Source organism: Meles meles, chromosome 17, assembly GCF_922984935.1.
Source record: "Meles meles chromosome 17, mMelMel3.1 paternal haplotype, whole genome shotgun sequence".
Lineage (NCBI taxonomy): Eukaryota > Metazoa > Chordata > Mammalia > Carnivora > Mustelidae > Meles > Meles meles.
In genome coordinates this window covers 25,685,791-25,699,086 of record NC_060082.1, presented here as the reverse complement: position 1 = coordinate 25,699,086, position 13,296 = coordinate 25,685,791, and positions in this window count along the sequence as shown.

Below are 13,296 nucleotides of genomic sequence, written 5' to 3'. Positions count from 1 at the left end.
ATTATTCTTATTATCATTAGAAGCTAGCTTGGGCACGTCCCCGTGACATTTGTTCTTGAGAACAACTGTCTGTTGTTTTGCCGCCTTCCCCAAAATAACCTCCAAAAGAACCCTCATCAATTTCAAGCGACACTAGGCAATGGCCTAGAGGGAACACACATACGGAAGAAAAATATTCAAATGGAATCCAACGGGATGATTAACCCACTTACCCCTTTACATGGTTGTCTAAAGTCTATGCAGTTGGGTTGGTTACTAAAGCTGGGGGACTTTCACCCAAGGGTTTCTAGTAACAACCAGTCCCTCTGTGCCTATTAGATATTACAGCAATCATAATCCTGACAGTGTGACATCAGTAAACCCCATAGCAACAGACTGATGTGAAAGCCAGATGATTAATTTAACCTAAGTTCAGACAGAAGGAGACGCTGGTTGACGTTAGAGGCAGGCTGCCATGATAAAATGTCAAGGGATGCAGAGAAGTTATCATTTATGCACAGGAAGTGAGGGGAAAGACCTGCTACCCAACCAAACAGTGCCAGGAAACTGGGAAGATAAAGGAAAAATCAAACAAACTCAAGGGTCTCGGCCATCCTCAAAAGACCCACAGTGGTAGGTGGGTAATTTGGCCTTGGACTCTATCTAGGCAGAAGTGAGAAAAGAGAAGATGGCTATATTAACTTGTCAAGGAATTACTCGTTTAAGAACAAGAAGATCCTTTAGGTGATCAGCTTGAGTCTTTTTAAAAAGAACGGCTGAGAATTTAGAAACGGTTACGCAAGACAAAACCTAAACATGGGAGAGCACCCTGCCTTCATTAAATGCCAGGGATAGGAGGGAGTCACCCGAAAGGGTTAAGGCGACCGTGAGCCAGCCCGCTTGGAGGCCCATCCTCGCTCTATCTCTTAGCAGCTGGGTGACATCAGGAAGGTAAGTTACTAACCTGTGTCTCCTTTTCCTTCTCTGTAATGGGGATGGCAATAGTACCTACCTTACAGGGCTGTTACTCCGTGGCAACCGAGTTTATAATACACATAAAAGGCTTGGCACTTAGTAAGCACTATATACATGTTTCCCATTATTCTAATCATTCGTGAGCCATATCCTCAAAGCCTCCACGTGTAGTTTCTTCCTAGGAGGCACCATCCCATTCACACTTGTCCATGGGACTCAACCATTTCAACACCACCCAGATTCTGGGAAAAGATTAAACATCTTTCTGTGTATCGTCAGGAGGCTCATTGACTGATTCCAGGCTGTGGTTTCAAGGGCTACAGCTCCAGAGATTCTGAATAGAGCATCAGTTTCCAAACAAACATGTAAGGCAAACATTTGCCAACATCCAAACATTGGATTCCCCAAACAAAGACTTGGAAAATTGACACATTTGTTTCAATGAAAGCAAATAAATGATAGGCTTGGGTTATTAGGATGCATAAGCATTTTGTTTACATTTCCCAGAATTGCTTTCAACAAAAAAGCAGCCAGCAGGTGGAACTGCTTGCATTTAAACAGACTATTAGGATGAAACAGGCGTTTCTAGAATATTTTCTGAGACCTCTGCGGTTTAAAGGAAGCTAGGTCGACAAAGGATTCCATCAGACGATCTGATTGGGTTGAGCCTCCTATTATGTGCAAACTATTCTGTCTGAAATTATTTTCCTGAAGATCCCACCAGCCTATCTATGATTCTGTTCTCAGCATTACTCTGTTTAAGAATTCCTATACTCTGCAGGACCCGGAAATACTTGATTTTGATGTTTGCAGCTCCCCTTTCCCTCGGTTTTATCTGTGCAGTCCTGGGCACTTGTTTGTTTTTTGTTTCTTGTTCCCTCCATGGCTGCAAAGATATTTTATTCCATTTCTTGAGGCAAGCAGGTTTTAATTGCCAATCGAGAAGGCATTCAACATGATAAGGTATCTAAACCCTGAGAGCTTCCTCTTTTCATTAAAATGTAGATCCAATTTCTTTTCCCTTAATGCCACATGCTGTTATTAAGCCGAAATAACGGAAATAGTAAAAGCCAGATGTCACTTCGGTCTCAGGTTTGACGTGGGGCACAATTTCCTCTCCTCAAGTTTAATCTGCTGTTATTTACTAACCCCTTCCTTTGGAAGAATGCACAATTTAAATGTAAATGCAATTTATGTAGGGGAGCAGATAGTAGATTTGCGGTTTCAATTGCCAATAACCATTTGCAAAGGGGGAATCAGCTGAAGCAAAGATCAGCAGCTGTCAGGCTGAAGTCGGCATCACTTGCCATTATCCTAGACTTTCCTCCTGAAGGCACCTGCCTCTGAGCCTCGGCGAGGCAGGCAAAAGGAAGTGGAGAAGCGAGGCATCTTTCCAGATATTTCAAACTGCATTTACTATTGACTAGGGGAGAGAAGAGGAAGTTTGGGTTTCAAATGGGCAAATTCAGTTGGCATCATCACTGGAGTCATTCACTGACTCTAAGTCTTTCAACGAATATTTATGGATCGTCTCCTATGGGACAGACATCATCCTTGGCCTAAATTAGAGCGTGGTAGGGGCACCTGGGTGGCTCAGTGGGTTAAAGCCTCTGCCTTCAGCTCAGGTCATGATCCCGGGGTCCTGGGATCGAGCCCCATGTCGGGCTCTCTGCTCATCGGAGAGCCTGCTTCCCTTCCTCTCTCTCTGCCTGCCTCTCTGCCTACTTGTGATCTCTCTGTCACACAAATAAATAAATAAAATCTTAAAAAAAATAAAATAAATAAATTAGAGCGTGGTAGAGGAGAATCCGAAGATACAGTTCTCCTTTTTAAGGGGCTCTTTGTCTCCTTTAAGGAAAAGAGAACAAATAATGATGGGGGGATCAGGTAAGCTGTTAACCGAGGGCCATCGGAGCCCAGATTCGGAAGCCCTGAAGTGTTGAAAGAGTCATTTAGACTGAGACTTCTGGAATGAGCAGTAGTTTGCTCTATGACAAGGGGGTTGGGGAGAGCCATTCTAGGAGCATAGTGATAGAGGGGAAATGAGCTGCAGGACAGGCTGGCCGCTGATTTGTGAATCAAATCACAAATGGGCCACGTGTGGGCTACGTGCAAGAGTTAACCCTTCACCTCTGGGCACATCTGGAAGTTTGGAAGTGGGATCTGGCAAGATTAAATTTCTCTTTGACACTGGCTGGGGGTTCCATGTGCATGCACGTGATGTAATTTAGGTTTGGTTCTGAGTGGAGACTGAGTCAGTAATGCAAAGTCTGGAGGCTCTTGGGGGAGTTGTGACAACAGTCCGGAAAAGAGTTGATTCAGACTTGAACCAGGCCAGGGGCGCGGGGAGGACTGGAGAGGAAGATCCATGATTCGTGAATGGTTTAAGAGCTGGAATAGCCGGGACAGGATATCTGATTGGATGTTTCCTCCTGACTTCACTGGTGTAGGCACGAGCGCCATCTAAATCTTTGGGTGACTCGGCTAAGCATCTGCCTTCGGCTCAGGTCATGATTCCAGGGTCCTGGGATCAAGATCCAGTCGGTCTCCCTGCTCAGCGGGAAGCCTGCTTCTCCCTCCCCCACTCTCCCTGCTTGTCTTCCCTCTTCAACTGTGTCTCTCTCCGTCAAATAAATAAATAAAATCATTAAAAATAAATAAATAAATCTTTTGTCTCCACTATGAGTCGCCTTACAGAAGGAAGCATACGGAGTGTGGTCTACACAGCACTGACACGGAAATGCTTCCGTTTTCATCGTCAGCCCTGGGTTACCCATACCACTTGAAGGCCGCAGCGACGCAGATAATCCCTAACTCTCTCTTATTTGGCTTTGGAATTAATTACACCTTTTAGAGCAAATTTGCCTTCCTAATTAATCTTTCTTAGGCTAATATTAAAATTAACTAATATTCTCTGAGCCTGTAACAGCTGGGCAGGGGAGAGGGAGAGCGGGGAAGGGGAGGGCAGGGTAGCTGCTCAGATTCAGGCTGAGTGGCAGGAGAAAGCCATTTCATGTTAAAATTTGCGTTGAATCATCCAGGGGGGGCCCTGAGCCGGGTCTAGCTCACCAAGAGGCTGCATACAACCAGAGACTCAGATCCCCTGGGGGTTCAGTCGCTGAGCACCTACTATGTGCCGGGCACCCATGCACCCTGCTGAGCCTCCAGGCAAACCCCACAGGATCTCTGCTGTTGGGGAGCTAGCTGCCTGTTTGACGGGGACAACGGAGGAGTAAACAGATCGTTTAATCAAATGCAGTCAGGCCTCTGGCAGAAGCGTCTTCTCCAGAGAATAAGGCATGAACAAGGTTAATGGAGAAAAAACAAAAACAAATGTGTGTGAAACAAAGGGGAGAAAGCCGCTTAATTGCTATTTTACAAACATATCAGCAAATACGCTTTTAATAAAATGAGTGCATATCGTTTCCTCTTTCAGTAACTCCAATTTGTAAATTCCTCTTATGTGAAGGAAGATGTGATCCCCACCCCGCCCCCATGATTTTTAAGCTATAATACTTTGACCCCAAGATTTCCTCTGAGCTACCAAGGAGGGGTGCGGGCACAGAGCCGCCCCACTCAAGGGCAGCCAGAGGAACTCTACCCCTGTCTGGTTTCCATATTGAGCTCTTATGAAGACTGCTTCTATTTGATTGATTGAGAGAGAGAGAGAGAGGGAGCACGCGGGAGCGCGCGCACAAGTCGGGCGGGGGCCGGGGGGGGGGGGCGGGGAGAGAATCTTTAAGCAGTCTCCATGCCCAGAGCAGAGCCTGACTTGGGGCTTGATCTCATGACCCTGGGATCATGACCTGAGCTGAAATCAAGAGGAGGATGCTTAACCGATAGAGCCACCCCGGCAGCCCTGAGCCCGTATTTAAAGGAAGAATTTCACTGCTATACAAAGTTAGGAAGCCACTCATCTAGACCGTTTTCTGAACTGCTTCTTTTTTTTTTTTTTAAATTTTATTTATTTATTTGACAGAGAGAAATCACAAGAGAAGCAGGCAGAGAGAGAGGAAGGGAAGCAGGCTCCCCGCTGAGCAGAGAGCCCGATGTGGGACTCGATCCCAGGACCCTGAGATCATGACCTGAGCTGAAGGCAGCGGCTTAACCCACTGAGCCACCCAGGCGCCCATGAACTGCTTCTTAAAACCAAATGACATCTAGTCGTGTTATGAAGACAAACCAAACCTTAGATACTGACAAATTATGATCCTGAGGGCTTTCCTCCTTGTGCTCTGTAAGCCCTGCATATGGAGATTGATTGTGCATAAACCTGCAAGAAATTTTGGATAATTCCTGGGTGACAGATATCTAAAATGTGCTTTTTGTCCTCAAAGGGATTATATTCTAAATGGAGAAACCAAAAACACACAAGGAACAGGTAAGTCAAATTTCATAATCGAATACCAACACAGTGGTACCCATGGGTGCCACAGAAGTTCAGAAGCAGAAAAAAAAATCAGCACTGGTTGGGATGGTAAGTGTTCAGGGAAAGCTTCCCAGAGGAGATGGAATTCAGAGTGTGAGCTAAAGCATGGGCAAGGTCTGGACAGGCAGGAAGCAGGAGGGTGGGCATTCTAGGCAATGAAACATCATGAACAAAGGAATGGAGTAGGCTGGCTTCAGCAAAGGATTTGCTTAGAGAAACAGATGGATACGGTTGAACCAGAGAGTCCTTGGGTTTCCTATTAAGCTATAGGCCCCCACGACCATTCTGCCTCCAGGATCCTCCCCTACTGGGGTACTCTGATGGCAATGATGGGTCGCCCCTTGAGGCCACTGACAGAGGATGCCTGGTGATAAGAGCAAGGCCATCAGGAAGACCAGCTTGGCAGTGCAGGACAAATTTCGGAGGAAGAGATACCACTGGGAGACGCCATGGGTTCCTGACCCTAGTCTCCCCTTGAAATGGTCATGAACAGTCGTGGAGGGAATGCAAAGAGGCTTTGGCCTGCCAGAGCCTTGAGAGGCAAATGCGGAGCGGTCAGGAGCACAAACTCTCAGGTCAGACTGCCTCTGTTTGTATCATGGACCTGCCACCTCCTATAAGCTCTGTGTCCCCAAGCCCTGGCTTTCACATCTCTACAATGGAAACATAATAGTACATTCTTCATGGAATTACTGATGACCGAATTAATGCATCTTAAGTGCTTAAAACACTTAAAAATATAAATTTTATTGGGGCGCCTGGGTGGCTTGGTGGGTTAAGCCTCTGCCTTCAGCTCAGGTCATGATCTCAGGGTCCTGGGATCGAGCCCCGCATCAGGCTCTCTGCTCAGCGGGGAGCCTGCTTCCCTCTCTCTCTCTGCCTGCCTCTATGCTTGCTTGTGATCTCTCTCTGTGTCAAATAAATAAAATCTTTTTAAAAAAAAATATACTTCAGGGGCGCCTACGTGACTCAGTGGGTTAAATAAAGTCTCTGCCTTCGGCTCAAGTCATGATCCCAGGGTCATGGGATTGAGCCCCACATCGGGATCTCTGCTCAGCAGGGAACCTGCTTCCTCCTCTTTCTCTGCCTACTTGTGATCTCTGTCTGTCAAATAAAATATTTTTTAAAAAGATACATTATATATATACATATATTATATTATTAACTTATTTGACAGAGTATGAGAGAGCACAACTGGGCAGAGAGGCAGGTAGAGGGCGAAGCAGGCTCCCCACTGAGCAGACAGCCCAGATGTGGCACTCGATCCCAGGATCCCGGGATCATGACCAGAACCAAAGGCAGACACTTAACCAACTGAGCCACCCAGGGGCCCCTAAAACACTATTTCCAGTAAGAGCCCACAGATAAGTGCTCAAAGGTGTGAGTTGTTAGGAAAGCCTCATTTCTATGCTGTGGCATTAGGGACATATCCGAGGGGTGTCCGTGGGGAGATGACACAGGTGGGACGGCGGCATCTCTCGACCTCAACCCCACCTTTCCTCCTGAAGCCAGGGAAACTGAAAGCAGCTTGTCCTTCTCAAGCTGTTACTCCAAGGAACATTGAGAAAGAGGGACCGCCCTGGGGGCGGGGGGGACTTCCAGTGCAGTCAAGAGAGGGTGTTCGCTCAGCACGAGGAACACTCAGAACACTCAGAACACTCGCTTATTAGCGGCCACATTTGAGAGAAGACTAGACAAACCAGAGGGAGAGGGCGTGATGGGAGATCCAGTCCCGTCCCGAAAACCCAGGAGAGGTCAATTCTCATGGCTTAAAGGAGACTCTGCAGGAGTTTAGGACAGCCACGGAAAGATAATCAAGGTGGAAGCAAAAGAAGGAAGAACGAGTAGGAACATGAAACAGAGCCAAGAATGAGCTGAGTGAGAAGGAAACCCTAATGGCCCATATACACGGTTACGGTACTTGCTGGAGGATTTCCAATTTGACCTAGCTCTCCAGCAACCATACAAAAATCTAGTCCATTCCATACTCATAAAACAAAAACAAAACTGTTCCAGAGAATTCTTTCTGTTCCTGGTAATAAGGAGTGTGGGTGTTTCCTGGAGAGTCCTCTGAATGTGCAGAGCAATGGGGGGGCAGCTAAGGGGCGAGGCCAAACACTGGTGGGGGGGTGGGGGGGCGGCGCTGGGAAGCATAAGGAGCTCTCAGCTTTATCCTGAGGACGGGCGGGACATTTTTTATTTCCATAATTTTTTAAGTTTTTTTTTTTAATTTTTAAGTAATCTCTACACCCAACATGGGACTCAAACTCACAACCCCGAAATCAGGAGTTGCGTTTTCCACTGACTGAGCCAGCCAGGCGCACCTCCATAATTCTTTAAACCCAATTAGCTTTAAACAGTTTCAAGCAGGGGCACCTGGGTGGCTCAGTTGGTTAAGCACCTGCCTTTGGCTCAGGTCATGATTGAGTCCTGCATTGAGCTCCCTGCTCTGCGGAGAGCCTGCTTCTCCCTCTCCCTCTGCAACTCCCCCTGATTGTGCTCTCTCTTTCTGTCAAATGAAAATAAAAAGTTTCAAGCTGAAGGAAATTATAAGCAAGTAAAGTGAAAGTTTAATGAAACTCACACATACCCTGCACTCTGCTTCCACGGTTGTGAACATTTTGTCAGCAAAGGGCTATGAGCAAAGGAGTGACCTGATGACATTTGCATCTGAGAGGGATGCCTCTAGATGCTTCAGAGAGAATGGTAGGAGTGGTGGGTAGGAGTGGTGCGTGACTGGACACAGGGTATCATTAGGTTACAGCAAGCCACTCGTTCATTCATTCATTCATCCATTCAACAAATAATTCCTGAGTTCTACCACGAGCCTGACACTGTTCTTAGTGCCGCAAATTTAAGGGCAAAATAATGGGGCTCCTGTCCTCCTAGAGCTCATGTCCTAGGAGGGGAAAGCAGACAAACGAGCAAATGAAGTGAACAAAAACATTTCAGAGTGTGACAGTGAGACAGTCTGATGTGACAGTGAAGGACGCGGGGGGCAGGGGGCTCATTCAGATTGGGTGGTTGGGGAGGGTCTAGCTTGAGTGCCCAGAACAAGAAGCCCAGGGGTCCTCAATGGCCTGAGCAAGAGCATGGGAGAGAGGAGACCAGAGAAACAAGGCAGGAAGAGGTGATGGCTTGGACCATAGTGAAGGTGGTAGAGAAACAGGTAAGCGTACCTAGGGGAGATGTAGGAGGGAGAGCCAACAGGATTTGGGGATGGATCAAATGTCCAGTGGAGAATGGGGTGTCAAGAATGGCTCTCCGGCTTGAATGGAAGGAAGATTTCTGGCTCCAACATCTAGGTGGACAAGGATGTCCTTTATTGAGACAAGAGGGATAATGAGCAGAGCTCAGAGCCCCAGGGGAACCCCTCACAGGCCCTTTCAAAATGAGGACCTAGCAAAATGAAACCAATTCTACCCCCAGCTCCAGTCAAGAAACCAATGACCTATGCAGCTCCTGGATCAGACAGTTGCCTGAGGAAATTCCAATCACCACCATCACCCGAACCCTCCAAAGTTGGTACCAACCCACTCCTCTTCCAATCACATAGAGAGTATGCAAGGATGCTTCTGGGTCCGGCTTAATTCGCTTGGGCTGTGGAGGAGATGAAGGAGATGCCACATCCTCTTGGGGAGGGTGAGAGCATTAAGCTGAATCGGAGGAATATGGTCTCCATGGTGATGTTTTTATCATCATAGCAGGGGTCCTCTGAAGCCATGTCTGTGTCTCATGCCATTTTGGGGCTTGACTTATCTCAATGTCCTCTGTCCCGTAGTCATGACGGCTGAAATTCAAAAGGAGTGGCATTTGGCTGGGAAGCAATACACAGGTCTGGCTAGAGGGAAGCCTAGCATTAGAATTTCAATCCTGTGGCTTTTGCGTGGTGTACAAATTAGGGGGGACATAAAAGGTGGCCGGTGAAGACAGCTGGGGGAGGGAGGAAGAAGATGCTCCAAAGTGCAGTCTACACAGAAGACCACGGTGGCTAGGCAGGTGTCTGTTTCTGAAAATGACACCTCCAACTCTCCTTCCCCCCATTGTCATCAGTCCTTGCATTTTGCCCTAGAAGGGCATTCCCCCCCCCCCCAGCTGTCTATTTTGAGGAGGAGGGCAGGGACGGGCATTCAGAGTCATTGTCTGGGAATGAATCCTGGACAGCAGGAGGCTGCTGTTCTCACTCCTCGTCCCCATCATCTGTCACCCAGCGAGGGCCGCCGGCAGCCAGGCTGCGGACTTCCTAATGAAGACAGAGAGGTGGTTCTGGCTGTGCACAGGTGCCATTTCCCCATTAACAGAGGTGACATTCCGAAACACGACTCATTACAGAGCAGACATTGGACAGGGCTGGGACACATATTGATGGCAGCCGGGCCAGCCAGCGTCTGTCTCAAATCCCACTGCCCCTGAGACAGCAAGCAAGAGCGCCAGAAAGAAGCGTCATAAGGGTCGAACCCACTGGCCCCTCACTTTGCAGAGAAAAATGAATGCTTGCCACTCCTCGGACATTTAGGGCTAAGTCATTCGCACACCCAAGGGTCCTTATCTTCAGGCTACACGCCCCCTTCCCCCACCCAACGCTGACCGGCTCCTGAAGAACCCTTCAATTCCTTCCTCCTGGGAAGGGCCGACCGTGCAGATGGCTGGGTGTGTGGGTGGGGAGGCCGGTCCTCAAAATGGGACGTGGATCTGGACTGGGCCCCCGGTGTAGCTTAGAGCTACGGAGCCAGGCTAAGGAGAATTTGCAGACTGAGGGCGATCAGGGACAAGGCGCATGGAGAACCACATCGTGGCAGATGCTTTCCAGCGGACAGGGAGGAGTGGACAGAGCTCCATCTCCGCCAGGATGGGCCGCACGTTCCGCTCGAGCCAGGGACCACCAGGAAGGCAGAGCGGGCCGTGGCCACGAGCAAACGGGCCAGGGCCCGGGGCGCAGGCTCCTCGCGGCCAGGACACCCCCGCTGCCGGGAGCCCCGGAGACCCCGCGGCACCCCCCACGGCACTCCCCCCCCCACGACACCCCCCTCCACGGCGGGCGCGCAGGCGCGCTCGGCCCCACCGCCCGCCCCCTCGCGCCGCCGCGGGGCGCCCCCGCCCCCGCCCCGCCCGCTTCCCAACCCGCAGCAGACGGAACTCGACTTAAAAATAACTATTTTGACAGTTCAGATGTAAATATGTGAGCGACGCGTGGGGCTGTTTTTCCTCCACACTTCCCCTCTTCCCCTCGCTCCCTACCCCAGCCCCTACTCTGCCGACGCTGAGATGATGGGAGAGCGCCGCCTGCAGGACGCGCCCCAGCATGGAGCTGGGGGAAAGTGACCTTCCGAGAAGGTTTGGCTCCTGGCGGGAGGCGGTGGGGGAGGGGAGAATGCGAAGTTAGAGGATTCCGAGCTCCCTTTCCTCAAGCCACAGGGCGCAGCACTCAGGGGCCAGCCCATGTATGCACCATTTCTTATCTATTACCGGAGAAAGGAGAAGTCGTCTAGGACACCTTTGAACTTACTTAGTAACTCCTGACCTACCCCTAAGCGTCTTCAATTCAATTTGACCTGTGTTTACTGACTCCCTGTCCCATACCCAACACTGTGCTAGAGGCAGTACAGATGAGAGATATGCAAAATCTTTTGCACTGTGTAACTCTTCTTTCAAATGACCAGGTCAGGTAACCCGTTCTGTAGCCCCTGAGCTAAGGAAGCATTTAAGCACACGCTATCTTATTTGATAAGATTGGGTGGGGGGTGTCTGGGCATTATTACCTGCATTTTACATAGGCAAAACAGAGGTTTGGGGAAATTGAGTTCTCCCGACTGCCACAGCTAATGAGGAGAACTGAGATCAGAGCGCAAGTCTGGTACTCTTTCCTCCGTAGCCAATTCAGAGGAAGGGAGTTGGAGGCAGAGACTCACCCATTCTACAAGTAGGGAGGCCGATGTCCAGACAGACAAAGACACTGGCTGTCTGACCACCTCCAAGCATCTTAGCTGGAGCAGAGCCAGGACAAAAACACGGCGGGGGGGGGGGGGCATTAGGACTACTGGCTCCCTGCTTCCGTCCTCAACTTCTGGACGCAGGCAGTGCGCTGGGACTTGATGGAACATCATACGATGTCTTTGAGATTTTCTGACGGTCTCTTTGGAAGGAAGGTAGAGGAAAAGGTAGTTGGCGAGAAAAAGAAGGGGAAGAGAAGAGGAGGGAGGAGGTCTGGAGAATGGAGGAGCAGAAGCAGGCACAGGCGTGCATAGCCCAGCTGGGCAGAGCGGGGAGGTAGAGGTGGTTCCTTGTCACACCTCCCAGCTACACTTTTCTTTGTCCCCTTTTCCCCACCACGTCATCCCAGCCAGATGCCCGTTGATGCTGTCACGCTTTCCCCTCGTCGTAATGAAACCCGCTTCAGGAGGGCATCTGATGTAGCTGGTGATGCAGAAGGGCAAATGCCTGACAACCGACCCCTGTTTGCCTCCCTCCTGGATTACACCCCAAGGGGACCAAAGCCTAAAGCAAAAGAGAGGACGCACTCATGAAATTTCAGATATCAGATTCTTTGGGGGAGGAGAGGAATTTGGGGACAATAGGGCCCACCTGCAACAGAAGAGGCTATGTACAGCACCTGCTTGCAAGGTTCTGGTTGGCTCTGGCTGGGCATCTGACCACGGTCAGATGTCTGTAGACTGGCGAGGAGGAGAGAGGGTCCCAGGTTCTGCGCTTTGAATGTTCTATCCTCTTCATCTTTCAAGTCTCAGCTGAAATTCACCTCCTCTGTGAAGCCTTCCCTGATTCCTCCTCATTTTCCAAACAGTTCTGCTCTCTCAGACCCCTGCAGCTTTAAAACACTTTGCTATATACTCTACCTAAGGCATCTTGCATTCTTCAAGCCCTGGCATGTTGCTTTATTTTTTAATTGTGAGTTCTGCAAGGGGCAGAGCAATGTCTGATTTCCCTGTTTTTCCTGCAGCTCCTCCCACAGAACTTTGCACAGAGTCAGAACTCAAGATCTTGATTGAAGGGCTTGAGCTGACAGCAGTACGGTGCACACCTTCCCCACACGGGGAGTGAGGGCCGGTATGACAGCCGAAGGGCTAAAGGCGGCGTCCCCGGCTGACTCCGGAAGACTGAAAGTTGGAAGGCACTGACCTGCTGCAGACCATTTAAAGATACTCACTAAGGGGCAGCTGGTGACTCAGCCCGATAAGCACCGGACTCTTTTTTTTTTTTTAAGCTTTTATTTATTTATTTGACAGAGAGAAATCACAAGTAGGCAGAGTGGCAGGCAGAGAGAGGGGGAAGCAGGCTCCCTGTTGAGCGGAGAGCCAGACGCAGGACTCCATCCCAGGACCCTGAGATCATGACCTGAGCTGAAGGCAGAGGCTTTATCCCACTGAACTACCCAGGCGCCCCAGCACCTGACTCTTGATTTCAGCTCAGGTCATAATCTCCAGGTCTTGGGATTGGCCAGTGTGGGACTCCCTGCTCAACAGAGAGTCTGCCTGGGATTCTCTCTTCCTCTGCTCCTACCCCTGCTCATGTTCCCTCTCTCTAAATAAATGGATAAGTAAGTCCTTAAGAAAAACCAAACACTGAGTGTTTCTGTGCTAGGCAGTATGGTGGCTGAAGCAGGAGAAGCAGGGAATCCACTATTCTAAACCTTAGATTAGTCTTGTCCTGTCCCAAAACACTCCATGCCTACCGGATGCTGGCTTTGGGGTTAGAACTTATGGCTCTAGCCTCCCAAGCGCCTCTCAGGTCCCCCTGTTTCAGGGATAATTTGGAATCTCTGTCCCTCTGATCCAAGTGGAGTCATGGTATAATTATTCTTTTTTTTTTTAAAGATTTTATGTTTAAGTAATTTCTACACCCAACGTGAGGTTCGAACTCATGACGCCGAGATCAAGAGTCCCATGTTCTACTGACTG